Source organism: Lygodium microphyllum, chromosome 8 (assembly GCF_053477565.2).
Source record: "Lygodium microphyllum isolate KBCC chromosome 8, Lygodium_microphyllum_v1.1.10, whole genome shotgun sequence".
Taxonomy (NCBI): Eukaryota; Viridiplantae; Streptophyta; class Polypodiopsida; order Schizaeales; family Lygodiaceae; genus Lygodium; species Lygodium microphyllum.
Genome location: NC_141142.1, coordinates 61,448,043 through 61,470,225, shown reverse-complemented (window position 1 = coordinate 61,470,225; position 22,183 = coordinate 61,448,043). Strand labels below are relative to the sequence as shown.

Below are 22,183 nucleotides of genomic sequence, written 5' to 3'. Positions count from 1 at the left end.
GACAACTCCATCAACAAGCAGTGCGTACATTTTCCTAGGATTGGAATAGGCCATGATCTACTCAATTGCATGCCAGTCAACGTCATTGTCTTTTTTTTTTTGCAAGTAAAGTGTGACTGATTATATTACTTTAGAAAAACTTGAATACAAAGAAGTGCTCATGCTCAAGAGACTAGTTGGAGCTGATACAGAGTCACATATATATCAAGTATACAAGCCTCTCAGGGCGGTCTAGGGGGGATGGGGGCAAGAAGCCATGGAGGGGGGGTGTATCACCATCTAGGGCTGCATGCTTGCATAATGAAAAACAGGTCTTGGCCGCCCCAAGTGCGCATGAAATGAAAACGGAGCTCTTGACGAGTTGAAGACTCGCCCTGCGCCTAGTCCAAAGCTCTGCCAGAGTTGCCTGTACTGAAAGTCTCTCTCCGCCAAAAACCTCCTGACACCGTGCCTTCTAGATGTGCCATCCAGTAAGACTCTCTACAATCTCTTATACGTCAAAGTGGTCTGTTGTGGGCTCCAGTACCATGCGGATGGGTAGAGCCTCCAAGCTGACCAATGCGCACGACCCAGCCTCAATAAAGAATATCGTGTCATGCATCCTAGCCTCATACAGAAGGTGACGGCCGGCTGACTGCCTGCCAGCAGAAAGGTCCCTATGAGATATATCCAAGGCTGGGTGCTATACGGCGGAGAATGCGGCATGCTCCTCTCCACACGAGTTGTACCGCCTTACACGACCAAAGGCAGTGCTTTGGAGTTTATAGAAGTTGCTATGTGCTTAGAACCTCCATCCTTCTGCATCTTGGCTAACCAACTTCCACTGCCAGGCCTCCATATGCCAATAGCCATAAGAAATACGATACCCTCTTCGGCCTCCAGCTATCCCATAGACAGTGCTAGAAAGTCCACCAGAAAGCATCCCTAATGCTATGCTCTGCCCAATACCTGCTACGCGAGAGCACCCAGTCCATGTCTTCCTGCATCAGTAAGTGTCTGCCAATCCTGGCTGTGTACTCTAGGAACCTCGGTGGCTTCTTAGTGACCGCAGTGGCCGGCCATAGCCACTCTCCAGGGTCCTACTCTAGCTCATTGTCCTCCCATATCCAGAGGTGCCACTCTCGGAGCTCCTCCCAGAACACATAAGGGTTCAGCTGCCATGTCTTCCCCTGGAGGCCAACCACCCGATTCCTCCTCTAGGAAAGGGCAACTATCCCCTCATTCTGTTGCCCTCTGTCAAGGACTAGATGCTCCCCCTCCTGCACGGTGAAGAAAGTCCCATGTGGGGCGCCGCCCACTCTACCTGCTACCTGTAGGGGGATACTTGTTGGTGAAAACCTAGCAGCCCTCCATACCTCTCCAGGCTCTATCGGCTCTCGTGTCGGGGGGTCAAGCCACTCCTAAGGTATTGCTGTATCAATCTCCCTTCTCCTCAACTCAACTTCTCTCTAGCAACCTGATGCCTGTTGCAACATCTTCTGGTTCACCATCCTGTACATCTCCCACCACATCTTGACGGTAAGAGTTGGGCTTGCCTCCCAACCTGCCCACTGGATGTGGGGGCGCTGGCCAATTTGAACCCCATCCCGATATCTGACTTGGGGGTTCCAGATCACTGGTTGGTGGTCAATCTCCTCCTAGTAGCCTGGGGGGCTCTGAATTAGGGCCTTAGGGAGGCCCTACCACACATGAAGTATACTGCATAGGAAGGAGGATCTGGGGGGCGTGATCTGGGCCGTCGTGAAGATCCATCTCCAGGACGGCCTTCAATCACCGCCAAGCCTCGGTCTACACTCCTGGAGACCCTCCTGCAATAGGACCTTCTAGGTCTACCCTCTTGGTGTGAGACTGCGGACTACTAGCTTGCCCAAAAGGGCCAGGCTCTGATATTCTAGGTCTATTATCCCAAGCCCTCCCTCTGACCGATTCTGAATGATGGTCACCCACGCCACCTTGGCCCGGGAGTCCCTGGAACTGTTTGACCCAGCCTAGAGGAAATTCTGCACTAGGCGGCGAAGCTGAACTACACAGGATGAGGAGAAGCACCAACACGAGGCGATGTACCAAGCCGTTGCTAGGAGGACCTAGTTAACCACTAGGGCTCGGCCCGCTAGGGAAAGGCGAGCAGTACTCTAGTAGGTCAGCTTCCTCTGAATAGAGTCGAGGACTAGAAGAAACTGCTCGGCGGGAGTGATGTCGAGTCTCACTTGGAATCCTAGGTAACGAACGGTTTGCCCTTTGCAGACCCATCTAAATCCCAAGTGGATGCCCCACTCCGTGCCAGAGTCCGGGTCTGTAAGGAAACCAACCGACTTTCGCCAGTTGATCTAAATCCCAAGTTGATAAGACTTGACGATAGACTCCCTGGCATCCATCCTGAGATGAAAATCTCCTGGAAGGCCAGTAGTAAGGGGTCCTTCACCACCTCCTAGTAGGTAGTGAAGAAGGCCTTAAAGAGGCCATCCTCTCCCGAGCTTTTTTGCCTGTCTTGTGTATGGAAAGCCTCCTCTATTTCCTTCTTTGTGAAGGGGGTTAGGAGGGAGCGTCCCATCTCCTCTGTGACGAGGGACGGGATGTGATCCCAGACCTACTATCTACATCACTGTCCTCTGGCTGAGGTTGTCTCCTGCTGGAAAAGGCGTCTATAGTAGTCGATAGCAATCTCCATCACCTCGTCTAGGCTAGAGTGAATCCTCCCATACTGATCTCGAAGGTTGCTTATCTACTCTCCTGAGGTGCGAGGCTGGTGCACCTAAAAAAACTCCTTGGACATCATGTCCCCCTTTCGCGCCCAGAAGGCTGCTGAGGTGCTGAATGAGAACTCCGAGTGCTTGTCCTCTAGGCCGGTGATGGCTGCTCGTGCGTGCACCTCCTGTGTGTGGAGGATGGGATCCCCTGGTGCCTCCCGTAATAATCTCTATGTGGTTGCTAGGTCCCACCGGAGTGCTCTCTTCTCCTCCCAGCTCTACTGCCTGGCCTCTAGGGTTGCCTCCTAGCAGATACTGCTCGACTCGGCTAGGACCTCTGCAATCTCCTCTGCGATCCAGTCCCTCCTGCCCCACTCCCTAGTCCAAATCTGCTCAATCTGTCTCTTCACTTCCTCCCTCCTGTAGATCGAGTCAGGGATCCAACAAGGATCGTGTGTTTAGGGCAGATGCTGGGGGATCAAGTGTTAGGATAACTGGGCAGTGATTGGACAAAGTGGTGCCAGCCAACTGCCCTACCTGGCCTCCGCGACAGCATCCCTACTCTCCCACTTAGAACCTGTCTAGCTGCTCTAGCAAGAATTCGCCTAGCTGCTTGTATCCCCAAGAGAAGTCTAGTGACCTCTCCCTTCTGTGGAAAGCTGATTCTCTACAAGCATCCCGTGCTCCTACTGCCAGTAGGAAGACCTCCCATGTTTCCTGCTCCTCCCCAACCATACCGTGGTAGTTTTTGCCTTTGCCCTATTGGTCCTCTAAGGCCTCCAAGATGTTGAAGTCTCCTCCAACAATCCAAGAGTCCATCTTTGGGAGTCCTACTACGATCTCCACTTAGAACCTGCTATGTGCCCTAACCTCAGTAGGGGCATAGACATTGAGGACTCCAAGGCACGAGTCCCCAATATCCAATCTGATCCATAGAACCCTCCCTACCACAATCGTTCCGTGGTCTCGTACACAGGTGGTGAGGCTCAGGCCAATAGAGGTGCATATGCCTCCACTCCTGCCGTGGGCACCGATGGTGTGCTCCTAGTAAGTGTGTGAACTGCCTGGAAGTACCTTCCCTACCTGCTGGGCCTGGGTGGGAGTGAGCTTGTGCTCCTGTAAAAGTAAGATGTCGATCCGTCCGGCACGAACAGGCTGTAACTCTTTTGCGGAACAATCAACTTCTTGGAATCACGTGCTCCACTATAGTGGAGGTTGTTCACATTCCAGGATGCAAGATGTAAACTCATAGGGAAACCTGTGATTGACCGAACAAGCATTTGTTCGGTGTGGAAGTTGTTGATGAAGAAGAGGAGCTATGGGGCATGTGGATATGCTTTGCGCTTGGACGGTGAACTCCATTCCCCCATGGCAGCCCTTGGGCGGACCATGGTGGTGATGGATGCACCTGGTGGTACCACCAGGGCATCTATCAGCTGTGAGAGGTGAGACTCTGTACATTGGTAGAAACGAGCCACCTATGCTAGGGGTCACTCGATCACATCCATTGGAGCTCTCCACTGCGGAGGGCCTCGAAAGATAAAGCTCAGATGTGGGACCTCGGTCCCGGCCCACCAGTTAATGTCCATCATGCAACCTAGCCTCTACTGGGAAAAAAGTGCTAGTCCTCCTCCCATCCACTGGGAGATGTGGTCTGCCACCTGGCTCTTCACCTCCTCCTCTATCTGTGTCATCGTCTAGTCTCCTGTATGAGAGGTTTGAAGGAAGAAAGCGTAGTTTGGTCCATCCAGTGGTGCTAGTAGATGGACCTTGCCGCTCCTTGACTTGCATACCACGAAGATTCCCACCTCCAGGGGTAGTGGAAACTCTGCACGCTCCGTAACTCTTAGGTAAGACCACGGCCCACTTAGAAAAAAATCCTGTGGTAGCAGTTGCGCCTGTCTAGGGAAAGTGTGACGGGCGGCATGGACAGATGAGCTGGTGGCTGTGTGGGGGGGGGGGGGGGGGGGTTTAAGACTGCCGGTGAGTGGAGGATGTCGGCGTATGGGGCTTCTCACCTCTTGTAGGGAGGGGGGGGGTCATCTGTACTGGGTGGGGATTAGGGGGGCTGGTCGGCGGGGTTGATGGTGGGGAGGGGAGGATTGAGGGATGGTGGGGTGGTTGGAGGCACAAGGCAGGTGTGGGGGGGGCTAGTGGCTCTGTTCCGGGGGGGGGCTGTGGGGAGGAGGGGGGGGGGGGTAAGGAAGGGTGTGGGCCCTCTAGTGAGGTGGCCTGTGATGCCTCTGTGGGGGGTGGATGTGTAGGCCTATGGTCTTTCCGGGTGGGGCAAAGAGGGGGGGGGGGGGGGGGGGCGCATAGTGCTCTACTAGGGGGGCAATGATCTTCCTCTTGGTCCCTGCTTCCGTGGCTATGTTTAAGGGGCTGACTCGGCTCCCCCTGTTGTTTCCCTCTCTGTTATCTCTGGATCCGTGTAAAGCCGTCCGCATTTCACCTGTGGGCCTGTCGGTGAAGCCGCCTTGGCTCCGAAGCATGTGCACTTTGCTGCTTGATGCCCAAAGTCATGGCAACGCAGGCACTGCCCTGGCTGCACAGTCACAATAACCTGTTGCCTGAAGGAGTGTCCGTCTGCCTCAATCTCTAGAAACTCTGGTATATTCTTTGTCTCTTTTACTGTCACCTGTACCTTTGGGACTCCTGCGGCAGTTGTCACTGCGTCTGCGAAAGAGGCGGGAATGACTGTGTCGAAGAGCCGTCCAAAGTCTTTCACTAGCTGGTGATACTCTATTGCCAGTCCAAGGAAGAGTAGGGTGACCGGGTATCTAAGAAAATTGTTGTGGAGCGCGAATGCCTCCACTGTAAAGCCACTGTACTAGGGAACCATTGGATGACCCTCTTCGTGGAAGCATAGGGTGAGCTAGCCAGTAGCTCATAGACTGCGTCTGTCGAGGTGAGTCGTACCATGAAGATCCCTTGACCCATGACAACTGCCTCCATGATCTGCCTTGTGCCGATGCGCAGCGTGGATTGAAGCCAATCTTGAAGTTGGGCCTTGGATGGGGAGTGCCCTACTACGTGTGACCAAAGATCGTTGTTTCTTTTAGCTTCAACTCTGTGGCACGGATGGCTAAGAGCTGTTCCTTAGAGAGGATGATGCTCAAGGTGTTTGACTGGGGGGCACTCGCAAAATGCACTGGCGTCTGATCAGACATTTCCATTGTGCGTCCCTGTTGAGAACTTGCCAATCACTTTGCTGTGATGCCGGAGGGGCGGGTGTTGCTGCAAATGGAGGGTGCAACCGGGCCGGGGGGGGGGGGGGGGTTTACTGTTTTCTGGCAGTAGGGGAGGTGCTGGACTCCACGGATGGTCGGATCCCTATGGGGACACGCAGGTGGCTTGTCGAACAAGGTTGCAAGGCGAGGGAGGCGAGGGCAATGTGGAGGGGGAGCAAGGCGGGGGGGGAAAGGGAACGATGCGTCAGGAGAGGGTGGGGAGCAGTGCGATGGCGGGCAGGTTGGAGGAGGGGGCACGATGGCAGCAGAAGGGGAAGGCGTGATGGCGTGACAGGGGGGGGGGGAAGAGGAGGCGCGATGGCAGGTAGGTGGGGGGGGGGGGGATGCGATGGCGGCCAAAAGAGGGGGAGACGCGATGGCGTGACAGGAGGGGGGAGAGGAGGCGCGATGGCGGGCAGCAGCATGATGGCAGGGAGCTTTCCCGTCAATGTCATAGTCTACGGTTTCAAGTTTAATGGCTGAGGCCTCTTCTTTTGATTCACAATCTGTGTATCTGCTTCCTGTGTCTTCTACATTAGAGTACTCATCATCTGTAACCGTTTCTTCTTGCTAGTTCTTGTCTCTTTCAAGTAGAACCCAGTTATACAGTAATTCAAGTCATGGATCTTGGTCCACTTCCAATGTAAGGCTTCCAAAAGCTCTTCGAGCGGTTTTAGGTTTGCGCCATGGTCATCATGTAGCTTCTCTTTCAAGAAGTCCAGGATCTTTATTAGTTCCAACTTGCTTGTAGGAACATGGTAGGAAATGCCAAGGCCTGCCTTGGTGTGTGGTGCCATCATGCAAATTGGAACCGAAGATGGTTTTTTGTCTAAGTCATTCTTCATTTCTCCTTGTTTCTCCACATTACTCGCTGCATTGGCTACTTGCTTATAATGATCCTCATCATTCGAGAAGGAAAAATCGATGGTAGCGAAGATATGCATCCAATCTCACTCGTTGTCAAGACAAGGATGTATTTCGTGAGAGGACCATAGTTTGGTGTGGATTAAGTGTTGCCCTTCAACAAGGTGGAGATGGCATCTAGGTCAATGGGTGAGGTCTTCCAAGTATCCATCTCAACCGTAATCACTTCTGTGCGATTTTTGAAGAACATCAAGCTATTGCCCCAATTCTCAATCACTCAAGTGCTTCTTATCTATGGCCGACGACCCAACAGAATATCGTAGTCAACTCCCTTCATGACAATAAAGTTAACTGAAAATTTGACACTTGCAATTTTTATAGGCTAGCCTTTTAACACACCAAATGGTCTAACCTTTGTTTGATTGGCCAGTATAATGTTAAATCACACAAATTTCATAGGTGGGACTGCATGGTTGAGGATGCTAACCCCTGCTCTTGTGTCTACAATTTCCTTTTTAGTAGAGTCTCCCAATGCGACAACAAGAAGTACTACATGCATCTTCGTTCCATCCCAGAAGGCATTTACTTGTAGGTTTCCTATTGTGGGCTTTACAGTTGGACTAGGTATGTGTGTGTCAGCAGTGTTGCCTTGGGGGAGTGGTGTTTCCAACTGCATTGGTCCTTCAATCCACTTTTCAATGCATTCTAGAGTGAAGGGCTTTGCTTCAATATCAGACCTAACGGTAGAGACAATGGCATTGAGGTCAAAGCTAGCATCCTTTTTCTCATGTGCATATTCATTGATGTCTTGTTTCCAATAGTCATGCTGCAGCTGATGTTGAGTTGTGGCTTTGCTCACTTGTAAAGAAGTTGCATCAGGCATGCGGTTTTCCTCTAGTCCTATGTAGGTAGGAGAAGCGGATGGGATCATTGTCAATAGGTTTGTAGCCCTTTTTCCATTATGGGCTCATTGTCCTGGAGGTGTGCTTGAGCCTTTTTTACCCAGCTTCTCACTTCATCAATTACATCCAATTGTCGCTTGGGATTCGGGTACTCTCCCACTTTAGTGCTTCCTCTTTCGTTCGTTTTGGGAGCTTAAGTCTCGGCTTTAGCATCAAGAACTTTTTTCCCTTTTGTCAAGGTTGTTGCACTATTAGTCTTAAGTGTTAGTTTTGCTTCGGTTCTCCTTTTCCTTTTCTTTCAATTCCTTTTGCCTATGGACGAGGCATCCAAGTTGCTAGGTCCGAGCACTGCAATGTTGGTGTGTTTTTGCTTGGCAATGAGCGTACATGTGTGTGACACCACACTTTGGCCACCTTAAATCTGTCTTATCTTTATTTGCTTGTTTCCTTTCTGGACATCTAGATGATATATGTCTAGTGTGGTCACATGTCTAGCAAGTCAACGGTTCTTGCAGTGGGTTTTCTCTCATGCCTCAACCTTGTCCCCTACCTAAAGCCATGACTAAAAGTGGTTGAAAATCCATTAGGACAAGATGTCCTTCTTCATCATAAGTGACATATGGATTTACATTCGGTTCCTCTGTGATTTATTCTTCCACAAAGTGCACTAGTGCGTCACTTGGTGGATGCATGACTGTAGGTCCAGGCGGTCTTAGTATCCCTATTTGGTTGATGTCAACCCTAGGAGCTATGGGTCATTGGTCGTTGGGTGCAGGGAGTGCAAGAGGTGCTCCTCTTCCATAGTTAAGTTGCCCAATCATTAGATAATATGGTTGTGGATAAGGCTAAGGATATGGAAGCCTTCTTGGTAGGCGACAATGCATGGCCTCATGGCCCATTCTTCCTCAATTTGTGTAGGTGTGTGGTTGAGGATCCACACATGTTGATGGAAGATAATTGTCGCCACAGTCAATGCATTGAACGTGTAGTCTTATTGGTCATCATAAGGCATCCTGAATCTTTGCCATCTCCAACTTAAGTGCTTCTAGTTCATTTAAGACATCTAAAATCTTCCCTTTATCTTGGATGTCTATGAGGGGTTGCTCACTACGAATTGTGGCTCTCTCACTATGGATGGTAAGGTTGAGAACAAGTTATGTAGCTTTGGCATTTTTCTCCTTTAGTAGGTCATCCACACATATTGCCTCTTCGAAAACCCTAGCTAGCATGTCCCTTTGCAAACTTGAGTTACTTGCTAGTGCCTTGTGGAGTTCATCCTCTATCCCGTTAATGAATACAATGGAGACTGCCTTCTGAGTGGGTCGTTCCACTATTGGAATTCTTTTGTAGAGACTTCAGATGTAAGTGATGTAATCACTAATTTCCTCTTTGTCCTTTTGAATGACATTCATCAATTTGACAATTAGATTATCTACATATCTTGCTTCGGAGAATCTCTTAATAAAGGTTCTTTTGGGTATCAAAATTATAGTGTTCAACATTATCGAGATTGGTAAACATGTTCAAATTGTTCCATGAAACTCTATGGGTGATCTTGTGCCTTGTATTTCTGAATTTGTTTTGTGACTATCGAAATCTTAGTTTGGTTTTTGGTATTGGGTGCAATTCCTAATCCGGCTAGGATAGAGGCAGCTAGTGCAGTGCTATTTTGCTCATTTTTAACTATCTAACAATCGTTTGATTAGGAGTTCGACTAGATTGAGGTTAGCTTCAAGTACTCTTTCTATGTCAACATTAACACTTGGTCCACTGTGCCCTGCTATGAATACCAAGATGCATTGCATTTGGTTAAGCTCGGCCTCTTTCCTTTGCCTATTGATCTGTTGTGCTTGTGTGAATCTCGCGACTTGTTGCAATAGGTTCTTTCCTGGCCTTCTTTCCTCCTCTATTTTGGTTATGATTTTACGTGCTTGTCTACACACATGCACTATTTTGTTTTTTTCTTGTATTGCACTAGGGTTGATTGGATTTTAGTTGGAAACTCTAGAGGGTCAATTCCTAAGTCTCAGCATGTGGTCCTAATGTTGACATGGTCACTTTTTGTTCTTGTGCGACTAAAGTTTCAATGATGCTAATGAGGTTTGGTAGAGTAGTGGGTTTTCCTGTGAAAGACACTTCATCTAGACACTTGTCCAACTAGGGTTCACTTGACTTGTGTACTCCACGGGTTGGTTTTGTGGCCTTTTTCCCCTTGTCTTAGTATTGTTGTGGTTCAATTTATGTGGTTTCTGAGTTTCATTTTCTTGTTTGGTTTCATGTGATTGGTTGATTCTTTTCCCTCCTTTTTTGAATGACTTGACATGGATACTCACTTCTTGCAACAACAAACAAGTCCTTTCTTGCCCAATGTAGACAATGGTGAATGGTGCACAACCATGTTTTCAATTCTTTCTCAAATAGAGTGAATGAATGCAGTTTAGTTTTTCATGTCAAGGATGCTCAATCAAACTTTTCAATTGATTTTTGTGCAATTCACATTTACATTTAAAGCTTAGCACAATTATCAAAGCTCAGAAAGATGTAAGGTTGCACTTAGAAATTGATATTAATTTCCACACTCAAGGCACTTGAGCTTCTTATAGGTCTAGGAATTGTAAACCGCTTTTGATTTAAATGTTAGTTTTGCACCCTTGAGGATTGGCTCTACTGTTTGCTTTACTTGACTCTTAGTTTAAGTATTCATGGTTGCTTAGATGATGATTTAGTGTGTTTCATTGGGTGTAATCTCAAGATTTTCCAAGTGGAATGTGGTCTATTTCCTTGAGTTACGTGTGTTGGTTCCAACTAGGATTCTAATTTGCTTTGATACAACCACTTCCTCTAGTGTCTAAAAGCAGTCAGCTAAGATGTTATGGTATGGTTGAGTGCCGCCTTAGGAAAGTGATAGTGGTCAAGAACTTTGTGATTGTGGGTCGGCTTACGAGGCTTCCAGATAGTCTTATTTAAGGTACTCTTGTTCTAAAGGGTGCAAGAACTTCCTTAGGTGTCCAATGGTCCAGCTTGAGGCCTCTCTCTATGATCTAGACAAGTCTCAAGCACCTAATTGTATCATGCTTATGAGGGTCGAGTTAGTAAGAATTAGTTGGCTATGTTGAGGTGCTCTTGCTTTGGATGTGTCTAGGGGCGCGCCTAGGTGTGTGTGTGCTTAAAGAGCAGATTAAGCAAGTACAGTGTAGAGTTGGGTGAGAGTGTATGGTTAGTGCGGCAATATATCACTAGAATGATGGTGTATTCTAAAGGTTGGTGTGTTTGTGTGCAAGTCATTGATGGTCTAGTGGTGGCAAGTGCTATGGAAAAACCTAGGTTTAGTGGGGTGAATGTGAATAGAGAGAATTAGGCTTATGTGTAGACCTTATCAAAGGTCTAATTTGACCTTCTAAAGGTAGTGGTCACACGATTGAATTAGCTCACACGGTTTGTCTTGTGCGAAAACGATTGGTCTATTTGGTGCTATCAGTGCTATTAGCGAGGATAATCAACATAGTTGGCCTAAGGGATGGCCTAAGTCTGATATCTTTGCCTATGGCCTAAAGCTTAATGCCTCTTCGGCCGTCCTATCCTCCATTGGCCCAAATGGCCTGCTGCTCGATTCTTTATCCTCCATTGGCCCACAAAACAACCCCCACAAGAAGAAAAAATCAAAACGGAAGAAAAATCCAATTTGGCCTTTGTTTGTCTTTGTCCTTAAGGCTATAGGCCTTTGAAAGTGGCCTAATTGGCTGAATCTCGATGGAGATGGAATTGTTAAAAAATAAAATAATACGTTTGACCTTATCATGGCCTTCATGGCCATAGCCGTAGGGGGTTACCGGACAGCTTGAAGGCCAGTTTTTTAAAAATAAAATAATTACTAATTTGAAAAAAAAACAGTAATAAAAACGTTGCTTTCAAGGACAATAATCCAAAGCGGTTGCTATTAGGGCCAATTCGAGCTAGCGGGTCCTCAAGACTATATCACACGGGTATTCAATGAAGGGGAGAGTTGGGATCAACCATTGAAAAGGCATCAATTCTCGAAGAGATATGGGACATTGAAATGGACGTTTGTGTTCTTTATCGGCATGACCAAAGTAAACTAGACCAAAACGGTAAAGTAGGTCCGAAAAGTAAACTAGGATTGTGGTATTGCAAGGGTTATATTAAGGGCTATTGATGCAATTTGGCTTTATTTATCCTACTGGTCAGATTTTGAAGAGGGAACAAGTGCTGTAATTAACTCCATTGGTTTTATAGGTGCTACACTTTTAGCCCCTAAAAAATTCGAGGTCCTAGTTTACTAAAAGCAAACTAGGACAAAATGGTTAACTAGGACGAATGTCTATGGGATAGTTTCGGGGAAAAGGGCTCATAGAACAGTTTCATTCGAGTTTCTGCAAATCTGGACAGGTTGGGAGCTTGAATGCAAAGCAATAAGGTGAGCCTAAATGATTTATAATTTATGTGCTTATTGAAGAAAGATTGAGATGGTATAGTTCTTACAGCATGGTATTTTGTGCTTTTGCTACAGGTTTGGATTGATGGGAATACTTGCTCATTGCAATGCACTTGTTATATATCTACTTTGCTAGATTATGGACAGGGTTGTGCAATTAGTCAATGCTGACCATACTTCCCATGCACAGTCACCTCTTCTGCCATGGGACTAGGTCTAGATGATGAGCAACACCTTACTTTGTCTTTTCCAAATGGCCATGTGTTGGAAAACATTATTGCATCCAAATACTGAGTGCTGTTGATAGCTAATGTATAGCCATGACTATTGTCTTACTAGAAAGACAAAATTTGTACCTGATTTGATGTGCTTAATCTATTCTTGTTCCTGCTGTCTAGGCAGATTCTTCTGAGTTTGGTGATCAAAACCTATATGCAACATGTTATTAATGATTCGTGGTCTAATGCAAATCATCTCATTAATAGTTTGTATTCCATCGCTGTAATTTTGAGTTGGTCCAACTGCTGTAATTGTTGTTAGCTCACCATATTTAAGATACATATATGTTGTCTAGTACTATAATGCCTAGGGGTTCAAAATACGACCACTTGGTATGCCACACACACAACAAATTTGCATCTGTGTAACCATTGCCATTTCACTATGGACTCTCCCATGTGTTGTCTGCTGTTTGCATTTTCAGCATGTGCCAAGTATGCTGTCTGCATTTTTAGCAGCCCATGGTAGCAGACCTGTCATACATGTATTCTCGGCATGAAGTACATTTGTGGCCCATAAATACAAAACATGACATCACTATGTATTTCTCTGCCAATTTCCAAGGCTCTTGCAACACTACAAGCATGAAACATCATCTAGACATTCCAATTTATCAAAAACATCGATTGCCTCTTCCATGCTCCCACATTTGACACACGTCTATGAGGGGATTACTGACTCTGGAATCTTCTGTTGGCCTGCATGTATGAATCTGCATGCATAAGAAAACGACCTTGTCTGGGCATACCTCTTCCAGTCCGATTTGATCAAAAAGTACAATTACAATGTCTGTGCTCTCGTGTTCAACGTATCCTGCCACTAATGAGGCCAATGAAACCACATCTGGGCGTACTTCTTCCAGTCCCATTTGATCAAAAAGTGCAGATACAGTCCACAAAAGTTAAATCATCCACAAATATACCTTGCTCTTGCATCTTCTCAAAACATTGCAAAGCCTTGTCATCCTCATGATTCTCGCAATATGCCTTTAGCAGAGTAGTCCATGATACAAAATCCTGTGTCAACATGCTGTTCCATCCATGTCTGCCAACACATTTCCTATTGTAGGATCGTCTCCTAAGCCCAAGTTCCCGATCTCAATATGTATTTCTTGGTCTGCTCTTAATGCCCCCAAAGTGCTACAAGATTTCAAGAACATGGCAAAGGTAATAGCATTTGAAGTATGCTTTGCAGTTGCATCATTTTGTAACATCTCAATGCTTCCTCACAAGGTCCACATTTGACATACCCAACAAGTATTGCATTCCACGTGACCGCATTTCAAATCAGTAAATTGTCAAACACCAGTTGTGCTTCTGCAAGGGAGTAACATTTGCAGTACATGTCCACAAGTTTACTAAGCCACATACAAATACAAGTTTGTAGTACATGTCCCAAGGTGCCACAAGCTTTCAAGTACATGGCAAAGGTAACAGCATTTGTAGTATGCTTTGTAGCTGCATCATTTTGTAACATCTCAACGCTTCCTCATGAGGCCCATGTTTGACATACCCAACAAGCATTGCATTCCATGTGACCCCATTTGAAATCGGTAAATTGTCAAAGCATTGCATTCCATGTATCCTACAATTAGAGCAGTCCATTACTCAATATGCCACAAGCTTTCAAATACATGGCAAAGGTAACAACATTTGTAGTACCCATTGCAGTTGCATCATTTTGTAACATCTCAACGCTTTCTCACAAGGCCCATGTTTGACATACCTAGCAAGCATTGCATTCCATGTGATCCCATTTGAAATCGGTAAATTTTCAAGCATTGCATTCCATGTATCCTGTAAACAGCAGTATCCACAATCGGAATTTAGCCTGCATGAACAACGAATGCTAGTCAAGCTTCAATATGAACATAACCACAATTAGCGGATATAACAACAATGTGCAAACACCCTTACCTCTTTGAGATGTTGTAGCCCTCAATCTAGATTGACCGAATGCCATGGAACAAAATGTACCTGCAAGACCTATATAAAATCTACACACAATAAAAAGTGCTTTAAAATACAAATGAATTAAATATTGAATATCATGTATGCTAAAACTAGATCAAAACAATCCATGCAATTTCAAAAGAAATATTTTTATTTTAATACTAGCCAAAATAGCTTGTATGCTAACACTAGATCAAAATAGCCTACGCAAAGACAAAAGAGATATTGTCATTTTCATACTAGCCAAAACAGCCCGTATGTACAAGGTATGTGCCATGAATATGAGAAAATAGGAAGGGATCCTTGAAGACACATGAGCATTAACACAATCATACAAAATGGGATGAAAATCCACTATAGAAATTGAATTCTTTTAGCAACCATAACTAGTATTTGCTACACTACTCCATCTACAGCACACTGGTGAACCAATCCTGTAATCCTCTCTTTAGATCTTCTATGGCCGAATAAGTGAACCAAGATTTTGAAAGTTGCATGATAAAAAGATCACCAAAATCAAATTAATACATAAACAAATGTGCTATAATTACATAATAAAGGCTTTTCAACCACTTACCCAATGCCTTAATACCTTGTCTGGCAATGCCCCCTCAATCAAAAACTTCATGTAGGCCATAACATAGAACCCACAATCAATGTTATTGGGTTGCTGAGGACAAGTAGGTACAACTAGATCTAACTCATCCGGCCTCTTCAAGACATCACTGAGCTCTATATCCATTGCAAAGTGTGCAAGAGTCTCTAGCGCACGGTGCATAGTCGGTAAACACTCGCGAGCCTCGATCAACCCAAGGGAGTTAAAATACAAAAGGCTTATACCTTTGTCTTTTAAATGTGAAACACTCTTAAATTTAGGGTTGTAAAGGGTATACAAAGCCTAGTGATTCCTGCATTAACAAAAATAGGACCGCCAGCAGACTGGCTGAGCCGCCAGCAACAGGGAGGAGTCGCCAGCAGTCAGGGAGGAGCCGCCAGTAGTCTGGCTGAGCCGCCAACCAACAGAGAATAGCTGCCAGCAACAGAGAGGAGCCGTCAGCAGTTTGGGAGGTGGAAGCGGCAGCAATAGCCCTGAACGTAGGCTGGAAAATAGCAAACGTAGGAGGAAGCAACTACTAGTTAGGATGTTAATGCAACGGAAGAAGAGAAGTGGATGCTGAACCTGCCATCGGTCTTTACCTTCACTAGAGTAGAGGATCTTTGTCACTGTTTGAGCAGATCTAGCTCTAATACCATGTCAAAAGATGACGTACCAGCAAGACAATAGGGTTTACGGGGAGAAACACGGAGTGAACTCAGCAAACATGGAGAAGAGAAGAGAAGAGAGAAGAAACTCTGATGAATGGAATGATGAAGATCTAAATCATGGAGTGAATGTGATACAAGGAAACAAGGATGCCGTGGCACGAGAAAGATGATGAAGATGGCCGCAAACCACAAATCGCGATGTCCTCTTGAAGGGGTGTTAGGGCGGTGGAGAGGCTGGAGAGAAGAGGTGACAGACTGAATGAATCAGCCGTAAAGAATGAGTGAGAGAGGCAGCCTATAAATAGGTAAGAGATTGTCTAGGGTGGCACTCGGAGGGAGGGCGCTGGCTGTCTACGGTGGCGCCCCACTGTGGGCGCCCAGCCTCTTTTTGGGGTTGTCCACTGTGAAACCCTAAACACAAAACGCGAAATCCTGAACGTAAAACGCGAAACCCTAAATGCAAAACGCAGAACGCAAACTGCATGTGAAGGGATGGGAGGAGATTTATTGCAATAACTCTTGATATTTCATATCAAATTCCGCCTTTGTAGAAGCATGCATCAAACTTGTCATTGAGCTATATATAACATCTCTCATGCCTTCTAGAACGTATACAAGTATGCCATAACAAAAATATCATTGCTTCATTATGAGAGAGATCAATTCCATACCAAAAATAAAACTTGCATGATATTAAAATCACAGTCATACTTGTGGAAGTAAGTTCTCCATCCATGCTTTTTTGACATGAAACCAACATAAGAGAACATGACAAGATGTTTACACTTGGCATCCTTGTTGATCTTTCTCAAAGCAATGTGGATCTTCACTAACCACCTTTGAGATTGCTTCAAGCTCTTGTGAACATTTGTCAATAACAATGGCTTTAGGACGAACATTTATTTTAGAGAATGCCATCTTTAGTGTTAGTTCCAAAGCCAGTCTCTCTTGACTTGTGCCAGGGCCATTTGTACATATTATAAGCCAAATAGGAATTCCATTACCATGTTGGTTTGGTAAAACTGCGGCATAGAATGGAAGGCCAAATACATTAGTTTTGACAGTGCTATCAAGCGCCCATGCATTGTGGGGAGAAGCGAACTACCATTTCTAACATCCACTTATCTTGAATGATAAGAATGAATGGCCTATCTTTTTCATCTGATGCATTTGGAGTATAAGGTTGTACATACAACACCTACATAAATGCATATGCAAGTATCTTATAGTGAGCACATTGGATATTTGTGATAACAATATTTCCTGCATACAAAGCGTTTATGATAACCCTAAATTGTATATATAAACCTTGTTTTGTTCCCTCAATTTTGGAGCCGCCGCATACATTGCCGTCCATCACTCGAGAGCTTTCCTATTCACAAAAAAAGGTTGTGACCATTAATATATGATTCACATACATAGAAACATTTGTAGACAAATATGCTATTTGCAATTCACATCGGTTGCACATTTGATATGACAACATCTAAACTTCCTTCGGGATCATGAAAAATCGAAAGATTACCCGATCCAGCAGTGTAGAGTTTTGTATATGAAAATTTTCCTTGGAAATCGACATCTTTGCAACATGATGACATGTGCCCACATCAAAGAAGTCATCTATGCAACATTGAATGACTCTCGGATGCACAGGTAAATGATATAGGTCTGCACGTGTGCAAAAAATATGCCCATCATGAGTTGCCCATAATAGAATGGTCACTTCATCCACACCATCGATGTACTCTACATGTACCTTGAATGGACAGCCATACTTTTTTTATTTCCTCAATCTTCGGATATTATCTCCCTTTTAGTCCTTCCACCTCGATGTCATACATACTCAACAATTGTCTTGAGCATGGCATTGTTCTTTGAGGTGCGGAGCGAAACCAATTTGACTTTGTGCTTGATGATTATATCAATCAAGCTCTCCTCCACACGGGTCCTATTTGTCAAAATCGTTTTGCATGGTTGTATTTTGTTATCCCTCTTAGCACGAGGCAAAAGATGAGAGGTACCATAGGTGATTTTCTTGTCGTCATTTTTACAATCGCATGTGTTCACTATCTTGCGCACATAGGTAATAGGAATACCATGCTTTCTCATGTCAGTGCACCATTCTAGCTTTATTGCATCGATTGTGGCAGTAACACCTTGATGATATCCATCTGGGCCATGGCGATAAATCATTTGAACAATATCTTCCTAATCTTTCACATGCAAGCAATCTTTGTAAAAGGTGACAATTTCAAGCATAGTTGATTGGTACCATCCTTATTTTGCACCAAGCACATGTCATCCCTCATTCGTCTCCACCTTTTCAAATCAAGCGAGTCTTTTGTATCACGTGCTTTCAAGATCTCTAGTGTTATTGGCATGATACCTTGAATATCAAGCTCCATGAGCTTGTAGCTTTCCATGTCAAATGTGAAATATTTAGGTGACACATAGGCCTTTGACCATCATACTGTAAAATCTTTGTAGCATCCTGATCATTGCTCGATGAACTACTATTGTCATGTTTGGAGTATTCTTTGAATTCAAAGTCACTAACAATTCCTCCATTACGGTCCATCATCTAGCAAAGTAGATATGAAACAAGTGCATTGCAATGAGCAAGCATCTCCTATCAATCCAAACCAGTAGAAAAAGTACAAAATACCATACTGTAAGAACTATAGCATCTCAATCTTTCTTCAATAAGCGCATAAATTATAAATCATTGAGGCTCACCTTATTGCTTTGCATTCAAGTTCCCAACCCGTCCAGATTTGCAGAAACTCGAATGAAACCGTTCTGTGAGCCCTTTTGCTTGAAACTATCCCACAGACATCCGTCCTAGTTTACCATTTTGTCCTAGTTTACTTTTAGTAAACTAGGACCCCGAATTTTTGAGGGGCTAAAAGTGTAGCACCTATAAAACCAATGGAATTAATTACACCACTTGTTCCCTCTTTAAAATCTAACTAGCAGGATAAATATAGCCAAAATGCATCAATATCCCTTCATATAACCCTCGTAATACCAGGATCCATCTCGAAAAACAGAAAGGAACGGTTGACTTTTTGGCCTAGTTTACTTTGGCCGTGCCAATAAAGTGCACTGTTAAATGACAGAGTAGGTTTGGAGCAACAGAGAGTGAGCAGCCAGCTCATCCCATTTCTTTCATTATTCCCTCAAGTAACTAGTAGAGCAAAATAGTTACAACTAGGTCATCTAGCCAATGTACCAACTGTGGTTAAGTCAAGGACTACCGACTTATTAAATGTTCCACACTTGTTGTGTACAGCTAGACATACAATTAGATTGTCGGTCACACACATAGACAGATAGATAGAGCTTGAAGTCTTAACACTCCCCCTCAAGCTCAAGATAACACCTTTACACCAAGTAGTTGTTGGAGTCGACTAAAATTATCTTTACCTAAAGACTTGGTAAAGATATTTGCTACTTGCTCATTTGTCTTCACATGCATAAGATCCACTCTGCCTGCAAAAACCATCTCACGGATGAAATGGTAGTGTACCTCAATATGCTTCGTTTTGGTATGGTAAATTGGGTTTGTTGCTAGAAGTACAATACTATGATTGTCACAAAATAAAGTTACTAGAGCATCCATTTGCATATCCAAATCAGCCATCAGCTTAAGAAACCATGTAATTTCACAGGCTGCCAAGCAACACCTTTGTACCCTACCTCAGTACTAGACAATACAATAGTCGGTTGCTTCTTGCTACTCCAGTTGATCATCCCACTTCCAGAGCTGAAGGCATGACCACTCGTAGACCTACGATCATATGAGCATCCTACCCAATCCTCATTAGTGTAACCAATGAGTTTCGGGGCCTTATCCTTCTCATAGAACAGCCCATGATCCACAGTGGACTTTATATACCGCATAATCCATCTAACAGCATCCAAGTGTGACTTTCTGGGCTTCTGCATGAACTAACTTATGAGCCCAACAACATAACTCAAATCACGTCTTGTGATGGTCAAGTAGATCAAGCTTCCAACCATTTGCATGTACATAGTGACATCATCAATTTCAGCTCCAGTGTTTATGTCTAACTTAACATTCTGATCCAGAGGTATATCAAGTGATTCACATTTAGCCATGCCATATTTTTTCAGCATTTCCATGGCATAGTGTTTTTGCATCAGCCATAAGCCATTATCTCCCTTTATTACCTCAATACCCAAGAAGAATTTCAGCTCACCTAGTTTTGCGAGAGTAGCAAGACTGCTGACGGCTGCCAACCTTGCGTTGACCTCAGGGAGAATTGACACGTCACCTGCAAGTCCTTCCGCCGCCCGTTGGCCCTTCAACCTTGCCGTCAACCCTGCCTCATCAACCTTGCCATCCCCCCTTCCGCCCTGCTAGCCGACTGCCACTGCCGCCAACTCCCTGTTCCAACTGCTGTCTCACCTTCCGCCTCCTATCACAGCCGCCTCCTCTATCCCACCACAGCCGCCTCCCTGGCTCACAGCAATCGCCCTGCCTATCACGCCTCAACCTGCTTTGTCCACACTCTCTCCTCACTTTGCAGCCATGGACACTTCCTCAACCTCCTCATCCACCCTTGCAGCTTTCGTAAGATTCCTTGTACAAGTAACATCCATCTCCCCTTCCCTCGCACAACCCCAACAGGTAGACCAACGGCTATACCTTGCGCTAACAGACCAGGAAGAAGCACCCGCACCATCGACACATGGAGCTAGCGTATCGCCCGAGATTGAAGCTAGTCCTCCACCATCCCCAGGGGGTTCCAGTGCAGCCCCCCGCATACACTTGGTCGATGCCTTCCCACCGATCTGCTTTGCTCCAGACACAGAGTTGGCACTCAGAGAGAGAGTGACAGCCCTAGAAGCATCATCCTTGGCCTGCAGAATGGTTGGAGATCATCCGCCTATCCACAGTCTTAAGGACTCCATCCAGTCTATTCTTACTAGCACCCTAGCCAGGATCACGCAAGTGGTGCCCTTGGAAAGGGATGCTTTAGACTCTAGTTCAGCTCACCCGAGCAGATGGAGGCAGCGCTTGCTACCAGCTTGCTTGATGTCAGGACCTTAGTAGCATACTTTGATAGATGGATCGAGGGTCGGGACTATTCATTGCTTGGAGATGGCACTACCATCACCATCTCTTTTCCTAGCCTTGACGAGTATTTTATGCCATACCTTTCTTGAGATTGGCAGTGCATTCGGCCACGTCATAAAGAGGGATAGGACCTTTGTTGACGCAGTCTCAGAAGGCCCACATAGATACCCATCGGTCCGAGTGATAACACCCACAGAGTCTTTGCAATGCCTTTCCTAGAATATTAGAATTCCATCCATTCACATGGGCTTTCTTATCCAGCAAGTCTCTTATACAGGCCTCCTTAGTCAGTGCTTTGCTTGTAGGATGGTTGGAAATCTTGCAGCAGCTGAATGCCCCAGGACATGCCGACATCAAACCTCCTTCAGGGATGAGGCAGGTGGTAGACCTTAGCCGCGTCAGAGGAGTGATGCAGAGCGCCAGAGACGGCGCAAGGCTAGACAGAGGAGGAGATAGTGCCAGTGAAGAGAGCGCGCTGATGAGAGGCAAAGGCACGAGGGCCTAGAGCCGAGACGGTGGAGAGTGATCAGGGACCTCAGGCCGCTAGCCCATGCAGAGCCACTGCAGCCCCACAGTGCTCCCATAGACGCTCCTCTGGATGCCCAAGAGCTAGAGGTCCCACAACCACTGAAAGGGGCAGCATTGCAGATGGATGTGATTCAGCCCACGGAGGCAACGACACCAGTAGCTTCTCAGGAGCTACAACAGGCTTCAGATACGCCATAGTCCCCCAGACCATTGCTCGATCAGGTTGAGCTTACCGAGCTTGCCCCATCTCAAGTATCCGACACACAGCACGTAGGGGAGGCCATGATATCCCAGGACAGTGAGCAGGAGGTAGAGGACTTAGATGCCTACTCTAAGGACTTCCCCTCATTACACCCCGCAGCAGAGATAGCCGAGAGGACACATGATCGGGTATATACTAGGAGGCAGTAGAGGCAGGCATGGCTGTACAGCCATGCCGGTTCGAGAGGTTGAGACACACTCCATGAGGATACTCTCATGGAATGTACGAGGCTTTGGAGGTTGTCACTTTAGGTAGGGCTGGAGCCTCATGCGACAGGATCTGTACAGAGCTCTAGTAGGAGGATCGATTGATTTTCTTATGTTATAGGAGCACCATCTTTCGGCAGACAGGATATCCCGATGCTGTGGGAAGCTATTGCTAGGTCAGAGTCACACTTACTGGGCAGCAGCTGTAGGTGCTACCGAGATACAGGCTGGAGTATGTATATGTGTTGAGGAGTAGTGGACTCAGTCGGTACAAGGCTGGGGTATTCTGATTCCAGGGAGAGCCATGTGGGTCTTGGTGAGAGTGGAGGAGGCACTCATTGGTTTGTTGGCCATTTATGCCCCGAATGGTCAACGAGACAGGAGACAGTTTTGGACCACCCTCAGTCAGCCTCTACCACAGGTTGATCATTGGATGGTAGGGGGTGACTT

General features: G+C 45.8%; 1 protein-coding gene and 1 long non-coding RNA gene across 8 annotated transcripts in view; one reads left to right on the top strand and one right to left on the bottom strand.

Annotated features, from left to right (window-relative positions):
• Positions 1–22,183, top strand: part of LOC148032370 (uncharacterized) — a 117,427-nt gene that overhangs the window by 32,200 nt on the left and 63,044 nt on the right. The gene's annotated exons all lie outside the window — the stretch shown is intronic.
• The window catches only part of LOC148032369 (uncharacterized), a 76,502-nt gene continuing 66,496 nt past the window's right edge, over positions 12,178–22,183 (bottom strand). For all 3 annotated transcript variants that reach the window (XR_015691620.1, XR_015691621.1, XR_015691619.1), the window contains 3 exons: positions 14,332–14,411; positions 14,141–14,245; positions 12,178–13,999 (listed from right to left, as the gene is read on the bottom strand). This is a non-coding gene — a long non-coding RNA (uncharacterized LOC148032369). The remainder of the gene's footprint in view (positions 14,000–14,140; positions 14,246–14,331; positions 14,412–22,183) is intronic.